Raw genomic sequence first — 24,342 nt, forward strand, 5'->3', positions numbered from 1 at the left:
CTTCGCCAAGAATAGAGAACTCTACCATTTTCTGGTCACTCTGCCCAAGACAGCTCCCGACCACCACATCTCCCACCAGTCCTTCTCTGTTTGTGAACAGAAAGTCTAGCGGGGCACCTCCCCTGGTAGGCTCTCTAACCAGCTGCATCAGGAAGCTACCTTCCACGCTCTCCAGAAACCTCTTAGACTGCTTTCTCTGGGCTGTATTGTGCTTCCAGGATATGTCTGGGAAGTTGAAGTCCCCCATGAGAACGAGCGCTGACGATTTCGCAACTTCTGCCAGCTGCCTGTAGAACTCTTCATCCGTCTCCTTATCCTGGTTCGACAGTCTATATCAGACCCCCACCAGGACGCTTGCCTTGTTGGCCTTCCCGCTGATTCTAGCCCACAGGGACTCAACCTTATCGTTCCCAGTCTTGAGTTCCACAACATCAAAACACTCTCTAATATAGAGAGCCACACCACCACCCCTTCTGTGCTGCCTGTCCCTTCTGAAGAGCCTATAGCCAGACATTGCAGCACTCCAGTCATGAGAGTGGTCCCACCACGTTTCTGTGATGGTGACCAAGTCATAGTCTGCCTGCTGCATGATGGCTTCCAGCTCCTCTTGTTTGTTACCCATGCTGCGCGCATTAGTGTAGATGCACTTCATTTGGGCCACTGCCTTCTCCCCTGGCCTTGCCATTGTTCCCCCTGGCATAGCTCCAACAAGCCTTATTTCAGCCCCGTTCCCCTTCTTACCTGGTTTAAAATCCTCTCAATGAGCCCTGCCAGCTCCTGGGCTAGGATCCATTTTCCCCTTAGAGATAGGGACCCATCTGCGGCCATCAGGCCAGGTGCTGAGTAAAGAGCCCCACGGTCAAAAAAAACAAAATTTCTGTGTTGGCACCAGCCTCCGAGCCACGTGTTTATCAGGTGGGCTTTCCGTGTCCTCTCTGTACCCCTCCCTGCCACTGTAGGGATAGACGAAAACACCACCTGTACTCCCGCTTCCTCCACTAACCGTCCCAGTCCCCTAAAGTCCCGTTTGATAGTCTTCAGGCTTCTCTCTTCATTACTGTCACTGCCAGCCTGGACTATCAAAAGAGGATAGTAGTCAGAGGGGCAAACCAGGTTGGGAAGCTCTCTGGCAGCATCCCTGACCCTGGCCCAAGGGAGGCAGCAGACTTCCCTACGGGTAGGGTCAGGCCGACAAATAGGGCCCTCTGTTCCCCTGAGAAGGGAGTCACCTACAACGATTACCCTTCTGTCTTTCTTGGTGGAGGCAGTCTTGAGGCGTGGAGTCGACTTCCTCGCCCTAGGCATCCTCCTGGGTAGACTTTCTACCTCATCCTCACCCACCGGTCTCTCAAGCTCCAGGGCTTCAAATCTGTTGTGTAAGGGCACCTGGGAAGGTAGGGCCGGTAGGGGGGGACGTCATCTGCGAGGTCGAGCAGGGACCTGTCTCCATTCCTCCTCAACTCCTAGGTCCCCTCCCTCTGCCCGACAGCGATAGGGCAGGGGGTCCACCCCCATTTGGGGTGTCTTACCGCGGTACCTCTCCTTCAGGCCCTGCAGGGAGTTGCTCCACCAGTCTATCTCCCACTCACACTCACTGATAGCCCTCAACCTCTCCACCTCCTCCTTGAGTTCTGCCACCTGGCGGACCAGGTCATCCACCTGCTCACACCTCACACACACAGTCTCTCTGCCTCCCTCAGACGGCAGCAACAGGCTCAGACACTCCCTGCATCCAGAGACCTGAACTGCCGCATTTTTGAGCAGGCAGTCAGTCTGGGTGGTTACAGACTTTCTAGAGAGAGCACTCTGCCTGGTGTAGACCATTGCAGCCTAGCTAGCGGTCGACAGCTGTTAGAGGAGTTGTTCGTATGGGCGGGGGGGAACACTCTGCTCTCCCTGCTTGCCTTGCCTGCGCAAACTGCTGAGCAAACTGCCGCGCCAACTGCCGTGCCACACCCTTCTGACATGCCACGCCCTGTACTGCCGTGCCATGCCCTGTTCGCCATGCTACTGGTCGCTCGCGCTCCCTAGGGGCTGCTTTTGAATGGCCGGGGAGGGGGTGCTGCTGGCTCCGCCTGCACCTCGTCAGCCTCCCTCACGAGGGCTGCCAGGTCCTGGCGGCTTCCTCAAGTGGCCTCGATGCTGGATAAAAAGCCCTGCCTGTCCCGATCCCCTGCTCCGCTGCAGAACACGTCTGCCCCAGAGCCGATTGCCTCGGCAAGTGCACTCGCCTCAGCAAGTGCAAGAAAGGCTAAGCAGCTGCTTCCTCCCATTTCATTCTTTCAGACCAACACCAGCTGTGCTGTATTGCTTATTTTGCCAGACCTTCATTTGGTTTTACTGCATTCTCACTTGTAACCAACACTGCTCCCCCCCCCCCCCCCCCAAGGTCATATAACTTCAGCTTTTCTTAGGGCTAAACAGGGTTATTTTGCTGAAGGAGGGACCAATAAATAATCACAGAATTTCTCTATTTTTGAAATGTTAATAGCCAAGTTAGGTAGATAGAAAAATGAGGTATCAAACAACAAAACAAACAAACAAAAAACAACAAAACTGTGTATGTACGCAGGTAAACAAGCTTCTTACCCTCCCTGTATATTTGGATTTTATTTTTTATTTTTTTAGCTTTGCTCAAACTTAAAGTTATTACTACCAGCTGTTTACTTCATGCTCAGAGAACACTTCCCCTTTTAACCTAATGACCTCATTCAGAGCTCCTACCATCTTCCTCCACCAGTCTACATTTCTCAGATTAATGGACGTATACTGGAATGCTGTCAGTGTAACTGTTTTTTTCTAAAGAGAAGGTACTACTCCTCTCCTCTCCTCTCCTCTCCTCTCCTCTCCTCTCCTCTCCTCTCCTCTCCTCTCCTCTCCTCTCCTCTCCTCTCCTCTCCTCTCCTCTCCTCTCCTCTCCTCTCCTCTCCTCTCCTCTCCTCTCCTCTCCTCTCCTCTCCTCTCCTCTCCTCTCCTCTCCTCTCCTCTCCTCTCCTCTCCTCTCCTCTCCTCTCCGGGGTCAAGAAGAATGATTAGCTACAGATGTCTTCCAACAAGGGGGTGATAATGGAAGAGTCTCTCCAGGCTGGGGAGAAAAATACATTTGATGTATTACCTGGTACAGCTGAAGTCTAAGTTCATAACACAAATGTTGCACCTGTTTGTGCAGAGGAGTATTTATTGTATTACCAGTGACCAAATAATAGCTGGTGCAACTGAGATGCTGTTAACAAGCACTTTAATCGCAGTGGTGCCCATTAAAATAGGGCATTCTTTGAAGTGAAATCTTCCCCAGGAAGATCTACTGTTAAATGTACCAACCCTGTTGATAGCTTGTATTTGTTTGAGAAGGAAAAATTTGCTTATTTCGTAGTAAGGAACTGCTACCTTCAACAGCCTGTGCCTGAGGGATTTTTGAGAGTTTTTTTTTTTTTTTCTGATGGTTTATGTTAGATCCATTTCTCATGGAGAAATGGACTGAGCTTGACTAAAATCTATCAGGCTTATTCTACACTATGTTACAGCAGCTCAGTGCTAACACAGCACATTAATTTCATGCCCAATGCAGCAATTGGGTCCTCTCTATTAAACTTAGCTGAAGCTTTTGATGTTTACCATATACAGGCTTGTAACTCTAGTGATCCTATTTAGGTGAAAATTTCTTCTCTCCAAACACAAATACAATTTAATTTACATTCTCATACCCAGAAACATGTTCAAGAGTTTTTACCTAGTGCAGATTCTCCCACATTTGTATATGCCTACATAATTTCCACTGGAGTTAAAAGAAACTATTATTATTCTATTTCCCTTGATCAACCACTGCATTTGTGGTTTTCTGTCTTTGTATGTAGCTTAAAGGCACTTTCACTGCTAGAAATCTGAGGAAAGTGCTTAAAAATAAGAGATTTCCCCAAATCACTTTTGGTAGAATGCTTGTAAAATATTAAGATTAAATATTAAAAGAGCACAATGAACATATGTCTAAAATCCACCTATATCTCTGTGCAGACCAGCACTACAGCCCCAGAATGTATCTTTAATCTGTGTTTCACTATGCAGTTGTGTTACAAATATACTATTTTAAAGCTCAAAAGCAAAAAGTCAACGAGAGAAATCAAGATGTGAAAGAAAAAAATGATTATTTAAAAGTTCACAAAAGTCACTTCAGAAGAATGGTAGAGAGAAAATAAAACACCAGCCATTAATGTTATTTCATCAAAAACATCCTTACTGGGTTTATGGGAAGGCTGGATTACTTTTGATGAATATTATCTATATCTCTTGCATAGCATTTTATACTTGCAATTTTCTGTTCTAGCTCAATGAAAAGGAGAAAGAAACACTAGAATGATAACTCGATGGCACCAACTTCCCCCTTCCCCACAATTACTGAAACAAAGTTTTTACATCACAGAGATGTTCAACGGAACATAGAGTAGCCCATTAAAGTGATGATTAACATGACAAAAGGGACATAAAGGACAGTAATCTCTGTATCAAATAACTAAATATTCCAGAATAGTTTATTATTACTTTTTGGTTTCCTCTTGCTGTTACAGGTCACTAGACTGTGACAAGTATGAAGAGCAGCTGTGACATCTGCCAAATCATAAGACTGTTTAGAACCAGCAAACCCAGGAAAAATGGGTTTTAAGCAGGTGATGAAAACTTTGTTCAAAGACAGTTATTTCAGTTGACTCTGTTTCCAGGAAATTCAAATACTGAAATTTGTTTCCAGGAAAAAAGGAAAAAAAAATAAAGGCTCAACTTTTATTTTAAGCCATGTGCATCTCTCCAGCCTTCAGAGAATATTGCATGAGTTCCATTGGTCTCTGAACTAACCCACAACCCACACATCATAAAGAAATAGAATACCAAGTTAATTTTGTAGCCCAGAGACATTCCTTTTTCACAGACCCTTGGCTTCTCAATAATCTATCAATCTTTTTCTCCAGATGGTGTTGCTTCCCTTCAGTTGCTCCATTGTTTCTTAGTTATGCAAGTTGTTTCTTGATTAAAAATGGTCAACTGCCCTTCCCCTAAGCACTCCACAAATGCAAATATTTGCAGTTCTTAAATGAAAAAAAAAAATAAAAAACAAAACAAACAAAAAAACTCCCAGACAAACTCCCTAAAAATACTAAATGGGAAACAATCACATGCATTTTGTCTCCATGTTCTCCCAGAAGACAGATATAAAAGAATTTATCAGTAATATACCAAAGGCCTGATACATATGTGGAAAAACATGGTTTCACTGTTGTCTGTCTCACTGTCACTTTTTAATCTGTGAGTCTATACTTGCCTGTTCTTTGTCCCTTTAAACATCTGTTGTAAGCACAGTGAGCAATTAACTATCTTTATTTTCTACCTTTTATGACACATATATATATACATTTTTAATCCTCAGATACTCTTGAAACAAGTTATTTTCAAATGAAACATTACAATTTGCATTGTACTCCTGGTAGCAGGGGAATATTTTCACTGCATAACTCAGTGTAGTTTTCCTGAAAGTGTACTGGTGCTCCAGTAAAAGGTGAAGTTTGGAAGATTTACAGTTTTAAATACTAAAAAGAAAATTGTTGATGCAGAGGGTTCTCCAACTTGTATTTTGGTTTTCGTCATGTAAAATGCTGATATGAAATACTCTCCATAGCAAGTTTCCTAAGCAGCCTTCAAAAACGTTGTATTTCTGCTTGAGGAAGAAATCTCAGGAGGATGGCTTTTACAACATTATGTCAGTGTTGTTTGTAGACTTGGCCAGAGCATATTGAGAACCACAGCTATGACCAAGAGCAGATGAAAAAAGCACATTTTAAACAAGTTTTGTAACTCAAGAAGATACAGAGTTTCGTGCTGGAAAATAGCGCACAGGTTTTTTTTGTTGTTGGTGGTGGTTTTTTCCTTTTTTATCCTCTTCAAACCCATCTCTTCGTCTCTATTTATCTTCACATTCCACTCTGAAATGAAGAAGCCATGTCACTATAACTTGTGTCTAAAATATAAAGTTCCAGGAAAATTAAAGTAAAAAATTAAGCAAACAAAGAAAGTATGATGCAAATATTTCCTCCAAGAGACATTTCAGGTACATTCTATGACATCTGCATTTGTAACAGTGGATGAATAAATATTTTTTACTGAGGTTATCTACTCAAAGATAAAGGAATGGTAATCATTTCCTTAATGTTTGTCAAAGGGCATAAAATAGCAATATGAAACTGTCTCAAGGTTTTATTATTACTCTACATATCAAGGAATTATAGCTTTTTAAGCAGACTTACTAAGTTAACTTATCTTTTCCTGCCTGTATGATATATATAATGCTGCAAGAAACTCAGAAATAGAATTTGACAAGAAGGTAAAATACTTTACTTTTCAAATGACAGGCTTATGTTTTTTTCTTTTTTCTTTGTGTGTGTGTGTGTGTGTGTGTGTGGTTTTTTTTTCTCCAAAATGCAGCTCCCATAGTTTGAGGAACATTTTATTGTGAAATTTTGAATGCTTAAAATCAGTGATAAAAGCCTGATTGACTTCTTTCAGTCAGAAGTTCTTTTTTCCCGTTCGAGACCTCAGTCAAACACTTTATTGTCAATGTCTTAAAAGCGGCCCTAAACTCACCAACTCAAATCTGCTTGCTCATTCTGCTAAGGTTTTCTCACATCCCAGAATTCACCCATGCTGCATGAATACAGGCCAGGGGCAGGGCTTCAGTTTTCAAAGATGACTAGACATTCAATTTTGACTCTTCAGAAACGAAGAAGGAGCCTTTTGGCAGTGTTTTGAAGTGGGTAAACAATACTGAAGGCCATAAGATGGTTCCTTGCTTTCAAAAAATCTTAGTTCTTCCTCATTGCTAGACACTTGTGGAGAACATTACTGGACATTTTAGGAATACGTTTGAAAATAAGGGTGTTACAATTATACTGTTGCATCATGCCATATGGGGGATGTATCAGCCATGACCAGTGAGAAGACTGGAAGTCAGAGGAGCTGAGCAAACCTGAAGGGCAGGAAGCACATGCTGTGTACAGCTGGGAGCTTGTGTTTGCAGTCTGCTCCATTTTAGAAGAATACATGTAGATAATTGTAAACGTTATTCCAGATCAGGCTGATTTCCTGAACTGGGACCTGAGTCTATTTTCTTATATTAAAATGATCTTTCCTGGCATTCCCAGTTTTTCAGGGTGCCATTATCATACTAATCTTTTCCCAGAAATCACCTATACTACTTCAGAATGTGATTTGACACTCAACGTGTAACCATAGAGCTGACTCAAGTACATTTTGAGGTGTTCTGAGAGGCTTGAACTGACTTCTTTGGTACATCTTGTAAAGGTCTGTTTGATTGCTTCATACTAGCTGGCCTGAGTACCAGTAACAATCAGACAAAGGAAGCAGAAAACTCTTGACAAAAATGTAAAGTAAATCAGATTGCATTGAGCTCCAACCATGACACTAGTATTGAAAACTGAGCTATTTTAAAGCAAGCTTGGAGGTGCCTGCACTACTGAGATCACCGCAGTCAGTTTGTACCTCCAGCTCTACTCTTTCCAGAGGCTAGAAAAAATCTCATTTCTCAATCCAAGTTTCAGGTTCACTCTCAGCTCTTGTGTTAGAGTAAGTGATGCAATTTACGCTTTTGCATCCCAAGCCATTTATTTCATAGCATACTAGAACATCGCAGAGAGGGCCAAAGACTAGTGATAGCAGTCCCATCTCTAGAAATGCTCAAAACAGCAGTTATGCAACTGTTAGCAATTTAAACAGACAGAGAACTAAAAGCTTACAAGCTTGCAAAGCCCAGTTGCACTCTGCGTGCCTTTGATTTGCACAATGACCCTCATAAAGCAACATAACTGGAAAATGAATCCTAAGAGGTCCTGATGTGTTTGTTTTCAGGCAAATTTTCAAGAGCTCCTACGTGGGGATGTGGAATGGAAGACATGGTCTAAAAAGTGTAAGATTACAAGTTGCAATGTGAAATCACAGAGACTAGAACAGCATGCTGTAAATGTCCAACCAGCATGCAAAGGATTAGCCACTGAAATGAAAAAAGCGACCAGAAGCATATTATTCCAAGCTAAAAAGTTCTGGCAGGATATACACTTGACAAAAATGTATCTAGTGAACCTTTATTTGCATTTTCATAAAGCACATCATCCAGTCCCAACAAGTGGATTTCTTATTTTACTGTTTCTATGACAACTGTTTGCCTTTCAGAGTAACCAAACGAATCATGAAAAAACACTTCGTATGGTAAATTGATTTCCAGTCCTTTATCCCCACCATACAGCATTGCTGTACTCAAAAGGTACTCAGTGTTTTAAGCTGTACCATGTTTCCAAATAGATTTTTGTAGTGTTTTCATATAGAACATTAATCCTAGACCATGAGCATCTGAGACCTTAGTAAAAAGAAGAAAAAAAAAAAAGTTTTCTTATTTTACGTTTGTGTCTGTAACGACCTCAGTTTTGATCACATCATATGACAAAAGTACTCTCTAGTGTTTGCAGAACATTATCAACAAAGGAAATGTTTTTTCAAAGGTATTTGATAGCCTTGGTGGGGGGCATATATTATCCTTCTCTGATAAAAGATTCCAATAAACTAACTAATCCATAGAGAATTATACAAACGGAATTTTGCTGTGGCTGTCATGATTGATAGACATAGTACAAACAAGTATTATAGACAATATTTTTTTTTGCAGAACACAGAAAAGCTAGAAACTATACAAACACCTTTGCTTGTTTGAAAGAGAAGCTGCAGATTCAAAAGCAAAACTGGGTTCAATTTTCTTCTAAAGGGGATGTGATTTTTATTTCTGCTTTCTAGATCCTATTTAACCTATTTTGAGGTTATTTTTTCCCCATTTGTGTTAACCAGCTGTAGCTCCCTCTGAATTGAAGACAAGAAAAACTGACACTGCTCAACACAGAAATGCTTTCAAGATGGTTATTCTTCTCTTTCTGCAGTTGTTCAAGTGCTTCATGCTCCTATACTTTTGATGGGTTCAGCTTGGCATGTAGACCAAAATTTCCTGTCTTGCATCCCTGTCCACCTCTTATAATGAAAGGGGCCAATATATTGTAGATTGCTGTAGGGAGATTTAATAAAAGAAAGAGTTCAGTCAAGAAGCTTTAATAGAAAACTGTCACATGAAAAAAAAAGGGAATTGAAACACACTTTCTGCATTTTTTTGGTCACAATTTTGTCAACATATCCAAATTGCAAAATTTCAGGTATGGGGCACTTCGGAGGAGATGGATGACATAAAATGTTTATATGAAGAATTGCTCATGCTGGAGAAGAGAACCCTTTTTATTCATTTGCATATTGATAAATTGATACCTCTCTACCCTATTTTGGAGACATTTTTCAACACCAAGTCAAATGTAAAATATGCAAGAATGTTATAGGCATGTAATGTAGGCAAGAATCGTTAGTAGGTAATGTATAAATAGGCAAGTAAATAGGCAATGTAAATAGGCAAGAATCGTTACATTAAAAGTGGGTACATCACTGAAGTTAGCTCACACGTTTTTGTGCATGTCATAGTGTTATAAATGACTGAGTCCCAAATAGGATTGCAATCAAAGTTTACAATTTATTAAACGAATAGAGGCAAGCAAACAGCGCTGGGTGCGCTGGGAGTCTCTGCTCCACCAAGACGCACACCTGTTACGTAAGGCGGCTTGTTTTTATGCTCCTAGGCTAATACACATTCATTACTACTTCTAGAAGAGGCAGGGTTATTATAATTGGTTTCTGGAATCTGAAACCCTCCCAGGGGCGCCTGCATATCAGTCTCTGGTGGTCTCTCAGGGGTCACTCGGGCTGAAGGCTCGTGGTCTTCCTCATAGGCTTTTGTCTTTCAGTCGTCCTTCAGATCCCCCTTCCTCCTTCTTTGGTAGCCTCTGGGCCGGATTTCAGAAACTCTAGCAACATCACTTGCAGTAGTCAGCAGTTTTCTCTAAAAAACCCCTTTGTTCTCTTATCACCTAGACTTGGGCCTCAATGTTAACCCTTCAAATCCCTTAGTGACACGAATTGCTGGACCATTCCTTACACACAGGATTGTTAGAAGGTAAGAACTCCCAACACGAACAGGTAAAAGTTACTGGAGTTTCATGTCCAAGTAGCCATGCTCAATCAAACAGAATGAACTTCAACTTCAGTTTCCAGTATCCCAAGTTGCTGCTCTGGCTATTGACTTTCCTGCTAGAAATATCATCAAGTCTGAAGAAACTCCCCCAAATCTCCCCATAATAAATATAAAAGTAAAAGCATACTCCTTTCTACAAGAATTTTGAACTTTGAGAAAGCACCATTTTTTCAAGACAAAATGTCATAACTAACCTTAGAAAATGAGTCTATTGGAATTCTATAGACTGTCTTCCATTACACCAAACAACAGGATACTTTGAAAACAATGAATAGTTGCAGCAACAGATTGACATATATGATTTCTTATGGATATAAAAACCAGATTCTTAATTTATGACCTAATTGGGAGGAAAAGAAGTGTGTGCATGTCTGTGTAAATTTTTTTTTTTTTTTGCAAGGCCAGATGATATAGATTTGCTAAGTTTGTGTACCAAAACATTTTCAGTACAGTTGATTTAGAGTTGATGCCTTCTCTCTGAAATCTCCTCATACAAAAGCTATTAACATTTCAAATCCACTATATCACTCAGGCTTGTAAACAGGAGGAATGGTGGGGAACTGGCTATGAACATTACCTGGCTCACTAAACAGAAATGAGGTCTTTTTGTCACTGGTATTGCTATGGGCCACTCCTCTACGCTGTTTCACAAAACACAGTTAGGATGTAGCCCTTGGGATACTGCCCTGAAAAACAGACTCAAACATTCATATATCAGCAGTGATCGCAATAGGCAATAATTCCATTAACCACAAAAAGCTGATTCCTAATGAAAAATAAGCTTCAGAGCTTTGCAGGGGAAAACACACTCCATGAATAATGAGATATTGCAGGAGCAGAACAGACTGAAAACGCACTGTAACCACCCCATCTGCTGGTGCCAGGTAACACGACACACAGCTGTGGTGGAAATTTCTAGTTAACAGAAAAAGGTAAGACTTTTGGCTTATGTTTGGGTCATGAAACATCTGGTTTCCTGTGTGTTTCACAAGCAGCACAGGCCAGGTCAGCCCTGGATCACTGGGCAAGTGCATAGAGGGCAAAACCATTGTTAGCTGCCTGGTTTGTTCCCCAGAACCTGGCAGTAATATCTGCTGCTTATTAGTAAGCAATTTTGTCTGTCTGTGTAAACAACTGTGGCATCTCCACCGTCTAAGAGATAAGGCATTTGTCGAGCACGATACAAGTAAATACCAGCAGCTGATCAGCTCCAGCCTACTGATATGCCAGCCAAGTCATTCATGATCTGTTAGAGATGTTTCATGACTACAAGTTACTACTGCTAATAGTAATATAATTGCAGTACTATTATCATTACTACAGCACTTGTTAATAGGAATTGCTAAATTAATTTATATGGCATATTATTATATGATAATTTTCATTAACAACCATAGAGAGATGAGGAGGGAGTAGTTAAAACATAACCCTATATCACCTCAGGATGAACTCAGGATGTTTGAGTGTTTGTGATTTTCTTTGGCATTTGTCACATAAAGAAAGAGGCAAAGAGCTTTATGAGTCAGGCTCATTTTTCTTCTTAATTCTTATCAAAATCCCCTGACAAAAAGCCTGCTTTCATTTAGTATCTTTCCCAGGATGTAAGGCCCACAGAGTTCTTGTGCTGCTGGTTATAAGCACAGGAGAGTTATAAGCAAGTTCTTCAGGTTTAGGATAGGGCTGTCTTCTACTACTTAATAAAGACAGCATCATGGCACAATGAGCTTGAATGCATAGCATTATAGCCCTGCAAACTTGACATTTTGATGTTACAGAATTTCATTTTGTTCTGAAGAAGAACAAAGGCGAATGTGTTTTCTGTTTGTTTGTTTGTTTCCTGCCCTGAATTTTCTATAAAATTGAATTCTCCAAAACATAATGCCGGACAGTTCTCTCTTGAGTATGTTAGGTCTGCATTATCACTACATTTTGCTCTATTTCAAAATACCTGTACCACGTGAACTTATTTTGTTCTACAGCCATCACTAAATAGAGTATTTTGTGCTAAGTGTTGAAGGTTTATTGAGCTTTGCAGCTCAAATAGGAAATATAAAAAGGTTCTAAATAGCAGCTCTTGTTCATTACTACAAAAATACAATATAGAATATTGAAAAAGACAAAAACTGATGGTCTATAACACATCAAAATAAAAATTGCAACTATTCCGATAAGACCAACTTTTCTGACAACAAAACTCTTGTTGAAAATTTCAGAACACCTCTCTTCAGACCTAAGGGTAAAAGCAGCACATACTCACTCAATTTCTTTTTCTGATTTTCTCTACTCTGCTCTGTAACAGTTTTCCATTCATCAAAAAAAAATATATCAAAAATGTAACCTAACATGAAAATATTTTACCTTGCTTATAGCACTCCTTGATTTTATATATATATATTTTTCAATCAGTATCAGTTGGGGCAATCATGTCAGAGAAGAGAAAGGCATTCACCCTGTTGAGTTTAAGAGCAATTCCTACTACTAAGATGTATTGGCAAGTATCAAAGTACTTCTGCACTTCAAATTAGTGAAACTGCAGCTCCTGGACTCATTACAGGATTTACAAATAGAGCCATATTGACAGGATCACCTGAATGAAATGGCTGTCATGAACCGAGTCTAACATTTTCTGCCTTTTCCCCCTTTACAGAGACAAACACTTTGGGTTGGTTCCTTTCCTCAGACAGAGATGAGTGACTGTACCTTCAGCACTGGCTTCCCAAGCATCACCTCACCCACAGCCTAGATGCTCCAACCTACACCACCCACACTTCAGACCTGTCTTATCACCCTATAATTATGTGATTGCTCACCTAGGTTTCTCCCGGTTCACTCGTATTTTAGGAGGATAGCATGTAACAATAACAATCTTTACATCATGATCAGCAGCCCCAAACATCCCACCTTTTAAATCTAACTGGAGTGATGTTCACTGCAGACCCTCAAGGTTTTTTAAGTTTGTTGTTTGTTTTTTTTTTTTTTTTGAGATCAGCTTTCCAGGACACACACAATCAGCCAGGTGCAGTCAGAATATACTAGGCTTACTGGGTACACCCTGAAAAATCATGTCCTCCAGGAGCCAGGTTTGATGAAGTTTTGGCTGGATTTGCCATACAAGCATAGTATCATCTGTACAGTGTGCCCTGAAACTACTGGACTTGCTGTGAATCAGGTGTAGTTAGGTGTATTATACATAGTTCTCAATGGAAAATCCCACTCAAAGCCATAGCTGATTTACTAATGAGGTAAAAGGAGGTAGATATGAAGGGCAGAGTCATGTTTAACTCATACCTTCCTCTTGAATCAAGGACATACAAGCAGACAGGCAGCTTCCTATTCCAGCTTCCACCTGCAGCACTTATTCTTGGTAAACCTGCAAAATGCTCAAAACAGACCAAACATTTGGACTTCCTCCATTGCAGCTGAGAGCTGTTGGCTCAGCTCCCAGCACTTCGCATTGCCCACATGTAGACTCAGCTTCCGGCACTTCCAATTGTCCACGTGTAGACTTTGCTGCATGGACCACCTCCAAGGGAGCACAGAGCCACAGCAGGTAACCCTAGCTCATCTGTTACAAGTGACTTGAGGTCCTCCTTGCCCTTTGAGAAAGAAAAATCTCTCCACCACCACGTATTCTGCATTCCTTGGTAATTATGGGTTTATCAGGTCTAAAACATGAATTGAGGTTAATAAGGAACTACAGCTGATTTCAATGAGGTTTGGAGAAAGACCATTAGAGGACTGGGAGGAACCTAAACCATAAATTAAAGTGTTGTGTATGCTAGCAGTAACTCTTTTTGCTTCATGTCTTCTTCCCAGTGAACGAAGGATGGACAAAATGTGTTAAAACTCTAATTTAAAATATCTTTTGGTTGTTCTGTGAATTTTTACTTCCTCCTCAACACCACCTCCTTGTCCACCCCCCCCGCCCTTTTTTTTTTTAACCTTATATTCAACTTGATTCTCCAAGGGCAAAAAAACAATATACAAAACAACAACAAAAACTAAGAAAAGAAGAAAAGAAATCTCACACTGAGTGCATTAATATGTTGACAGAAGTTGTACTTATGCATGAGCTTGGCTTATGAATAGGAATTATGCTGCCTTATGAATGAGAAAATACATTTTAAGATATCTTTCTCACTCTCCAGATTTGTATTCTCTAGCTACACATGCAGAAAAAGTTTAGAAGAAATGTCTACATTTGAAGGCAGCTGGATACAACTTCCAGAGATGAACATTTTACAAATGAAACCTATTTGCATATGAAAAAGCAATACTGACAAGCAGTTATCACCCTGCATCAAATGCAAACTCTGAGTTCAGCACAACTTAAAACTATTAAAAATTCTGATTCGAGAGATACACCAAGGAATTAAGAGCTTGATCCAAAGCATACAGGAACTGATAACAAGGCTCATGTTTACTGCAACTGGCTTTCAGTCATGTCCTGCTGGAATTTATTTGTCTCCTGCAGAGAATAGTCTTTTCTTTCTGCAGTCTACTGCAGCTGTGTGTAGCTACAGCTGTGCAACATTCCAGACTTTTGTTTTACAGAAATCTACATTAGTCTCCAATTCAAATTCACCCTGTCCATAGTCTCCAATTCAAATTCACCCCATCCCCAGTTCCCACCCTGTATTCTAGATCATATTCAATGCACAACAAACATCTTCCAGAAGCTGTGAGCTTAGGAAGCTGAGCTCAGCGTAGTGAAAAATTCAGTGTGGGTTCCAGACAACCATCCTCTAAATTAGGCAATTAATTCTATGCCCCCCTAAAAGGAATTGTGACCTTTTTTTTGGTAGTAAATGCCGGACCTGGCACCCAATACATGCACACACACTATCTCCTCTAAGCAAATTGTAGACTTCTCAATTTACTGGGAATCATCACCCCCCTCTGTGGTGCATAGATTTTCCTCAGTTAAGGCTGTTCAACTTATGCTGTCTCCATAGTCACTCCTTCTCGTAGAACCTACTTCCAATTGTGCTTCTGCAATAAATCCTCCCACCAGCCTTTCCTCCCAGAGCTCCTACTGCAGAACCGCAGAGTCATCTAGGATGGAAGAGACCTCCAAGATCACCTAGTCCAACCTCTGACCTAACACTAACAAGTCCTCCACTAAACCATATCACTAAGCTCTACATCTAAACATCTTTTAAAGACCTCGAGGGACTCAACCACTTCCCGGGGCAGCTTATTCCAATGCCTAACAACCCTTTCAGTAAAGAATTTCTTCCTAATATCCAACCTAAACCTCCCCTGGCACAACTTTAGCCCATCCCCCCTCATGCAGTTTCCCCAAATTCATTGAACCAGTTTATTTTTGTCTTAGCAGCCTTCCCCTTGGTTTGTGTACCTTAACAAAGAGCCTGCAGCAGCAGGTTGGCACTAACCCAGCTGAGTTCCTCTTCACCACTTCCAGCATCTGCTGCCATGGTGCACAAGGGAAGTGACATTGCTTACAAGTTGTGCTAGCTACAAGAGCAAATGGGAAGTCTTTGAGCAAATCTGTTTAAGAGGTTAGCCCAAGGGGAGGGGCAGTACTTTGATTTTGGAAGAGTAGTAAGGTTCCGAGATTTAATCTTTGTGAGAACAACACCGGGGCCACCATACTTCTAAGTGAACCAGTTCTACCCACTCCAGCATCAGGCTCCCTGTAGATGCACAACTCCCCCTGAATGTCAGAGATGGTAAATGGTTGACCTGTTCGGTGATAAACTGGAGCTGATTGATACAGTGGTGCACTAAGGGTTAAGAAGAAGGTTACTCAGGGGCATAGAGTGGTAACCAGGCTAGAATAAGAGGAAGTGGGAACCAATAAGAAGAAGTTGCTAGGCTCGGACGGGCCTATAGAGGGCTACGCGTGATCAAAAGGAATGCACCAATCAGAAGTCTGTAACTATGCACGCTAACTGCGTGCAGCGCGTGTAGCTGGCTCAGAAAGTTATATAATAGCTGGCATTGGAACAATAAAGGGTCTCCATTTCTTGACTATCTTGGAGTCCATGTTGTCATTCCCTTCAAATGGTGACCCTGAAGTGATAAGGGGTAGAGCAACGCTGCACGAGCGTCTGGAGGGAACCCAGCCGAACGAATCAAGCTTGCAGCCAGACTGCAGCTTCAATCCTGGGACATCGCCTGAAGGACAGGTGAGTGGCTGGCATTCACAATAGGAGGCAATATCTCAGTAGAAGAAGAGGCAATAGTAAAATTATTAACACAATTATTAATAAAAAAGGGTGTAAAATATGAGCCATTTAAAATAAAGCTACTGTTGAAGTTTTTGCAAAAACAAGGGGTCCCCTCAATGGTCTCAGCTGTGTTCGATGTAAAGACTTGGGAACAAGGAGGGTAGAAAGTGTGGGAGGCAGCATCAAGTGGGGATACAAACGCTGCTGGGCTGCGGGCCCTCACCTTGCTCCTCCCCGCTGCCGGAGGGCAGTGCCACTGCGACGGGCAGGGTCCAGCACCAGCGGCAGTCCCCAGAGCAAGGCAGGAGCTCACTGGAGAGGAAGAGCCCTGGCTCGCCGGGCTGCAGAGCTGACAAGTCAAGTCCACCTTCATCAAGCCCTTCCAGTATTATTCGCCGGACTTCCTAGTTGGACACGCTTGCTGCTCCCTATCTTGCTGGACAGTGGCCTCGTGATAATCATGGACAAGCTGTTCCATGTATGAGAGACAAAGCCACTCAGACTGAAAGTGCCTGGGCTGAAGAATATTTAGAAAAGAAGAGAAGCTCACACAAACATTCAGCATCATGGGGCAATCAAATGGTTTTGCAAGATGTCTTTTGTACGAAAATGTGTATTTTATAACAAAGACTTTTGTGGTATGTAGCAGATACTGTTTAAAAGACACTTTTCTGGTGACAATTCTCTCCCCCTTTCCCCACACACATTTTTTTAGTAGGGAAGTTTCTTTTTACTTGGCTGTTTTACAGCTACTGGGACCAAAGGATTGCTCAAGTATTTCAGCAGTCTCAAATTATGTGACCTTGCTGAACAGCCTCAGCCCTAAACAAAATAAGACAAGTTAATGTGTCTGAAAATTTTAAAACTGAAGAGTGTCTAAAAAGCAGTGTTAGTATGTGGTGTAAATTTGTGCTTCCGGTAAGTCCCATTCTTAAAACTCCTTCCTTCACCCAGTTTCACCCAGTGTTGGTTTATTGGCTGGAGAATTACATTCTAAAGCATTTGTCCCAGTGGTGTTCCATTTGTCCATACAATTTTTGTGCAGGGTTGGGAAAAACATGTTATCCTCCTTTTTTCTATTCTTCCAGAAAATATGCTACTTGCCTCTTACAGGTTTGCTTGGCTACTTACAGAGTTGGTCAGCCTGAGTCGTTAATCGCTCTTGGCACAAACTTGCTCTGTTGTGACTCATCACTGTATTATAGACCCTAGCCACACAATAATGAAATACCTGTGCATGATTCCCTCTCTTTTGTCATAGTGTTTTGTGTGTCCTTGAAGGTGATGGCTCGTCAGCCTTGGAATCTGTTACATAGTAGTCTACAGCGCCAGACACATTCTCTCTTTTTTGACTAGAAATTTAGGCTGTCACGTAAAACAGGATTTTTTGACACCTAGTCTGTCCTCATATACAGCAGTTTATGGTTTCTTGGAAGTTATAGTAAAAGGTGAAAATAGGCGAAAGGGCCATTTCAAATGGAAGCTGTTCAGGAACTTCACTGAGGTTTCCCTTGTGTTCCTAGAGTGTATTACTTGTGTTTGAGTATATACAACATAGATAGGCAAAAAACTGCAGTGACTTGAATACCAGTGTCATATCAACTTAAAAAAGGTTTGCCTTGTACCTTCTTTTACAGAGGTAGATTCAGTAATTTCAAATTAATGTCACTGTGGATACTCTGTGGGTCTGAATATTGGTCTGTTACACGTGAGCAGTTCTCACTCACTTGCATTTATGATGCTTCCATGGTGAAGACTCAGTCCCCCCATCGCCTCCCCCCAGTTACATGTAAAGATTATACCGCAAATTTAACAAAGTTGTTCGGTGCTCATTATGCTGAATTTGCTTGCAAACGTTTCACTTAGAAAACAAAGTTGCGTGCATACCTTTGCAGATAATAGTCATAGTTTTGATGCGCACTTACTGCTCCTGTAAGTCCCACGTAAATAACTGTCTTATAGCAATAAACTTTACTGAACAAGTAAGTGTAAATCACACTGGCCTGTACAAGTCCTGCATTCAGGGTGAATTGAGCCCCTCTTTAAAACATTATGCAAAAGTCCAGCAAATGAAAAATGTACCAGGAGTTATTAAAATATTAGATCTGTTAAACTAGTAAATGAGCAGAATTTGATTTGCTATCTTTCTTCCCATTAAAATAGATAGATGTGTGCAGATGGGACTAAAGAGCTCTGTTTTGAAGTAACAGATCTGATTTACACTGAAGAAGTTGTTGAGGGGGAGAAGGTTTTAAAATAAGTGGGTTTGTGCATCAAATTTGTGTAATATGACCAGCTGATGGTTCTTTTCTAGGTTTTCTGGATATTAATTTCTTCTGAAACAGTTGCAGAGAAAGTTGAAGTCTAAGATATACTGCTTTAGATAGGTTGTTTAAAACTGGTATGACTGGATTCACAGAAGATGGGATCATTCAGGTGAAGGAAGTCCGTGATTCTGTTGATTGCTGTGGCAGCTCTACTTTAATGTGAATCCACACTAAAAACTCAGAATTAAGTAAATATAACAGCTCTTGTTCTAAGACCAGCTTTTACACGTATGCACACAAAAATTAGCCTTAAATTTCACATGTGCTTTCTTGTGCCATAGCAGAGCTGCAAGGTAAAGTATTTAAATCAATTTTAAAATAACTTTGAGAGTGTGTAGAACTTTAAAAAAAAAAAACCTCTTATGTATAGAGTTGGAATATTTGGCTTTATGGGGGGTTAATCTGTGTGTTGTTCAAGCACAGCCTTAATGAAAGAGTTCAAGTTCTTTTAGCACACTTTAAAACCTAACTATGCATAGACCTAGTCAGCTCCTTGATTAACTACTTTGTAGCTTTAAAAGAAAAACACAAAAAAAACCTTAATATGGTTCAGCTGTCCTTTCCTTGCTTGATGCGGCAGTCGTGTAGCAACAAATTAAAGTACTTGGGAAAGTAAAAGATAATGATTATTTTGCTTATCGTGTTTGTTGCAATTGTAATAGTTACACCGTGCCTGTTGCAATGTTTGCAAAAAATGATTAATCATTCTTTGCACACAATTTGGCTTGTAGAAACAAAAAAAGGGGGAATTATGGGTGACCCGTTCGGTGATAAACTGGAGCTGATTGATACAGTGGTGCACTAAGGGTTAAGAAGAAGGTTACTCAGGGGCATAGAGTGGTAACCAGGCTAGAATAAGAGGAAGTGGGAACCAATAAGAAGAAGTTGCTAGGCTCGGACGGGCCTATAGAGGGCTACGCGTGATCAAAAGGAATGCACCAATCAGAAGTCTGTAACTACGCACGCTAACTGCGTGCAGCGCGTGTAGCTGGCTCAGAAAGCTATATAATATCTGGAATTGGAACAATAAAGGGTCTCCATTTCTCAATTATCTTGGAGTCCATGTTGTCATTCCCTTCAATAGTGCTCAAAGGTGCAGTCCCACCCAAAGCAGGGAAGGCAAAGTGCAATCCTCCATCATGGCCAAGAGATCATAATCTGCATCTCTCTTTGGTCTGATAGAACTTTATTGATTATATTATATGTTTGAATAGCAATTTTGGGTTTAGGAGGTTTACCTGTAGTGCAAGAGTTTTAGATTCTTCCCTGCTTTCACTGATTCAGACGGAATGTGTCCTATTCTATAATTGCTTGAGAATTTCTGGGCCCTAACTGTTTAACGTTTTTAATTAAGAATGACCAACCACATTGTTTCAGTTTCTTTAACTGGATATCTAATGCCAAGCAGCAGAAAAGGAAGTCATCTTAAGGAGAGACCTTACATCTGCATCAGTCTGATATACAAACCCAAATATTTGTGCAAACAGTCATTCCCAAAATATACAAAAAGTTGTTCACCCAAGCTACTAACAGTGAATGAATAAAACTGCACACCGGTCAAGTATTGAAAATGAGATTGTGTGGTCATTTTCTGGCTTGGCATACAGCTAATGGAACATCAGTGAGTAACCCTAAGCACCCCATTTTGCAGAACTACTACTGCTGTAGTTGTGACGGTACCCTCCTAAAACCTAACAGTAATCTGTAACCCAGGTAATTAAGCCTGCCTGAGAGCAAATGTATTTTCTCTCTTCCTGTTTCTGCAGCATGCTTCAGTTGTTATAGTTCATTTTAACAAGCCTCTTCAGCTGCATTTAGTCTTTTGAGATGTCAGTTTGATTTTTATTCTAGCTACTAGACATCGCTCAAGATCATATATTGTGGACAGTACCTCGGTGTCATCTAAGCCACTGCTGTAGTGGTGGCTATTTTGTAATGTAAAAACCCAGCTGTCTGCTGTGATGTGATAAGTGCTAAAATGGTACATTGCAATCCAAGCTCCTATAGCATTATAGCCAAGAGAGGATTAAAAATGGGATGGCTGCTGTAAGGAAAGGCTTTATACAGTTGCACATACACACTTCAGTGATTTTTATCACGGAGGGGAGAATGGCATTTTCACTTTAAAGAAAAATTTCTCTCTAGGGTGTACTACTGGTACCTTGCTGACGATTACTGTTTCCTGCAATGAAGAGAGACCATATGCTCACAGGCCATGACATTTGATTAACGACTGTAATATGGAGTCACCTGAGGAAGGAGATGTGTCATTAATGTGAGCATGAAGGAATCGATAGCTGTAGTGTGTATCGACAATATTTTGTGGGAAAGCAAGGGAAGGAAGTGGGTTAAAACAGAAAGAAATTAGAACAGGAGAATAACGATCAGAGCTGATAGCTTTAGATAGTTCCCAGAGAGCAGGCAATTGACATCTTTTGCTTGGATGGGGTTCTTCCCTTCCTGCCCACAACAGCCTCCATCAGGTTATGTATTACTGAAGTAGACTGAATCCCTGCAAAGAGGAAGATCAGGAAGATCCCACAGGCAAGCCTAGGGACATCCGAACTGAAACATTTGTAGCCTCACAGCTCGAACCTCACACAAGTCCATAAATGCAATTCTCCTCCTAGGAGACATCAAGAACATCACAATAATCTTGGAGGGGCTGGGGCTGCTATGCAGTCCCACCACTAACTCATGATCTGATCTTTCTGTACTTGTTAAACTACAAGTTTAACAGCCCAACATGCTGAAGTAGTAAATAGGGAAAAAAAAAAAAGTCATCATTCTTATGGAGCAGGGCCTTTATGTAAGAATATGGAAGTTTAATTTAGTAACTGAGTTTGACAAATACAGCCCAAAAGGTACGGTTTTACTCTCACACGTGTTCATCCAGCTTCCAATGAAGCTAGGTTGGAGGCAGACAAAAAAGTATATAAGGTCAAAATGGCTCCCCAAAATGACGTAAAAGCTACCTTTTTCCACTGGTATTCTCACATTTGCTACGGAACACAGTGCACACAGGTATTTGGACCAATGTAGTACACTTAAGTCACTATAATACATCTTATTTTTTGCAAGATACAAGAAGACTGGGTGAGGTTTACAGCCTGAGACACGACAGATTCCTGGGGAGCAAGCTTTTCTCATAGATTTATTTATTGCTATAAATATTACAAGCCTTTGGTTTTAAACTACCACCTGAACATGCTGTGCTTTTTGCCCTCAAATTGCTTATCATTTAAGAAAGTGAATGACCAAGGAACAGGGAAAGTCACAGAATCATTTAATTCTCAACTTTTTGCTCTCAATTCCATTTCATAGACAAACCATGGATAACAAATGCAGCTCAGCCTTTTGGTATTACATTTCATGCTTCCCAAATATAAAAATGCCATCTAGAATAATTAAAGGGCACATAAAAGACTGATAAGCCTTACAAAAAGCCTATCAGCAATAGAAATAACCAACATCAGCGAACTGAACTGAGAAAGAAAAATTCTTCAAAAGAGCATAACCCAGCCACCACAGCAGAAATGAACCCAGAACAAAACTCAAGAAGGTTTGCATTCTTGCCTTTCTGGCTTGGATGGGAGGTTTGAGAGGTAGCTCTAAAGCAGCCAAATATTTAGGACCAAACCTCAAGAAATCCATCTCCTCCCTTAACACTGCTTGGGGACTTGCTCTTCATGACAACCCTCTTTGTCTGCATTCTTGTTCCAATCTTACCCAACTCTAGAGGCTGGAAAAGAAAAAACTTGATGGCACAATTTAATTGTGACAATGCAATCTTCTCAGAAATACAGACAATAAAATCATCACAGATCACAAAATAAGTGTCAGCTAGTTAGTGTGACCCAAGGGCATTTGAGAAGTACTGCCTTCAAAATAAAAATTAATTGAAAAAAAAATGACAAGAATGAATCATAAGGTCTGTAGTCTGTTTATGAAATGTATTTGGGGGCAAGAGGAGTTTAAGGATGAAGTTGTAGCACTGGCCTAAATTCAGGAGAAAATAAAGCTAGGGAAGCAGGGCAGCATTAAAAGTTTGCTTGGTGCAGCTCTTCAAAACAGTATCTGTCAATGCCAGAAAGCAGAATGAAGGCAGAGAACCTGGTGGGAATCCCTGCCAAGGTACTCACAAACCTCATTATTAGGAGGGGGATCAGGCACCGGCTGCATTATAATATGGGGTATTATAAAATATCCTTAATTTTGAAGATAAGTGTGTTAGACAGCTCTTTTGAATTAGGCAGTCACAAGCATAAAAGCATGGAAAATATTCTTTTGAAATTACACAGCTGTAAGAGGAGGATAACAGCAGAGGGAGTTCCTAAATGCAAGGACCTGATCCTCCCCACTGCGTCATCCCCTAAGACTATGTTGGACAAGATCCTTTGAACAATATCTTTACAGCTGTGCAGCTCCCATTATAACACTACAAAAGAGAACAGTTTCATTCTTTATAGATAGCCACCTGCAGGAAAAAGCAAACAAAGTGTGACCAATGTGACCTGCAGCATCTTCCTCATAAGCAACATGAGGCACATCTCATCTCACTTTACCACTGCCTTTCCCCATTGCTGTATGTCTATACAGCAATGAGGGGATCTCAGCAGTAGGTCATCAGCCAGAATACCATAATGATAGGAATTTTGTAAAATATCACAGACTATCCAAGAGAGCCAGGAAGAAAAAAAAAGATTGTCTTATTTTGTTCTGCCTAGTGACGTGTTTATTTCCAAGAACTGTAGTGGCATTGCTGTCCATGTGCACTAACAGCAAGGTGATCCTCCCAGGCATTCCAGACAGTGCACGGAGATGATAACTGTCAAGGAAAAATACTCCTCATGCTACATAATGCATCAAAGATTTGGTGCACTCTTGTTTATTTCACTGTAGGATGACATAATGGGATTTTTTTTCACTGTAGGCACAAGCATTGAGGTTAATGGTTGATCTGTAAATAGACCCTGTAAATATTCGTAATATTTAGCCCTTTAAAATAAGAGCTAGATAATTACATGTTCAGAGACATGATGTTAATTGTTTTCACTAACCAGAAATACAGAAACTGCCATTATTTCTAGCAAATGGCTTTTATACTTCACATATCAAACTCAGTGTCAAACAGACTATGATTTATGTCAGCTACACTGTATATTCCCCTCAAAGCTCTCCTGCAAAATAAAACCCCATGGGCAGGAGATAAAACTAGAAAGCATGTGTACAGCAGCCTTCCTGCCCTTGACTGAGAGATGTGCAGGTAACAAGCCTCACCACAAAGGGACAGAATTTAAGGGGTAGTGGAAAAAATGGCTAAAACTAAATTAATTTATCCAGTTCTCCAAGTATATTGTCTCCTTCACAAACTTCAAAGCTAGAGGTTGTCTCATTGACCCTTTTGCCATTTTGTGTGGGAGAAAATTCATGAGGTTCATGTGACTTTAATAAGTTAATTAAGATGAAAAATGAGACTGAAAAGCATTGCAGACTCAGTTCAGACTGTCCTCCTATCTTTGGTTTATCTAACCATCCTAGTCCAAGGAGACAAAATCTTCCTGGGATCAGGTATTTCTCTGGATCAAAAGACACAGCAATTACTGCTTTATTGTTTTGTTTGTTGTTTCCTCTATTCACTTAGGGCTCA

The 24,342-nt window shown here is 40.8% G+C and overlaps 1 long non-coding RNA gene across 1 annotated transcript in view; it reads right to left on the reverse strand.

Moving 5' to 3' along the window:
- Positions 1-3,074: 3,074 nt before the first annotated feature.
- LOC125181366 (uncharacterized) overlaps positions 3,075-24,342 on the reverse strand; it is a 137,218-nt gene continuing 115,950 nt past the window's right edge. Inside the window, exon 3 of the long non-coding RNA XR_010829407.1 lies at positions 3,075-5,966. This is a non-coding gene — a long non-coding RNA (uncharacterized lncRNA). The remainder of the gene's footprint in view (positions 5,967-24,342) is intronic.

Source organism: Anser cygnoides, chromosome 2, assembly GCF_040182565.1.
Source record: "Anser cygnoides isolate HZ-2024a breed goose chromosome 2, Taihu_goose_T2T_genome, whole genome shotgun sequence".
NCBI lineage: Eukaryota > Metazoa > Chordata > Aves > Anseriformes > Anatidae > Anser > Anser cygnoides.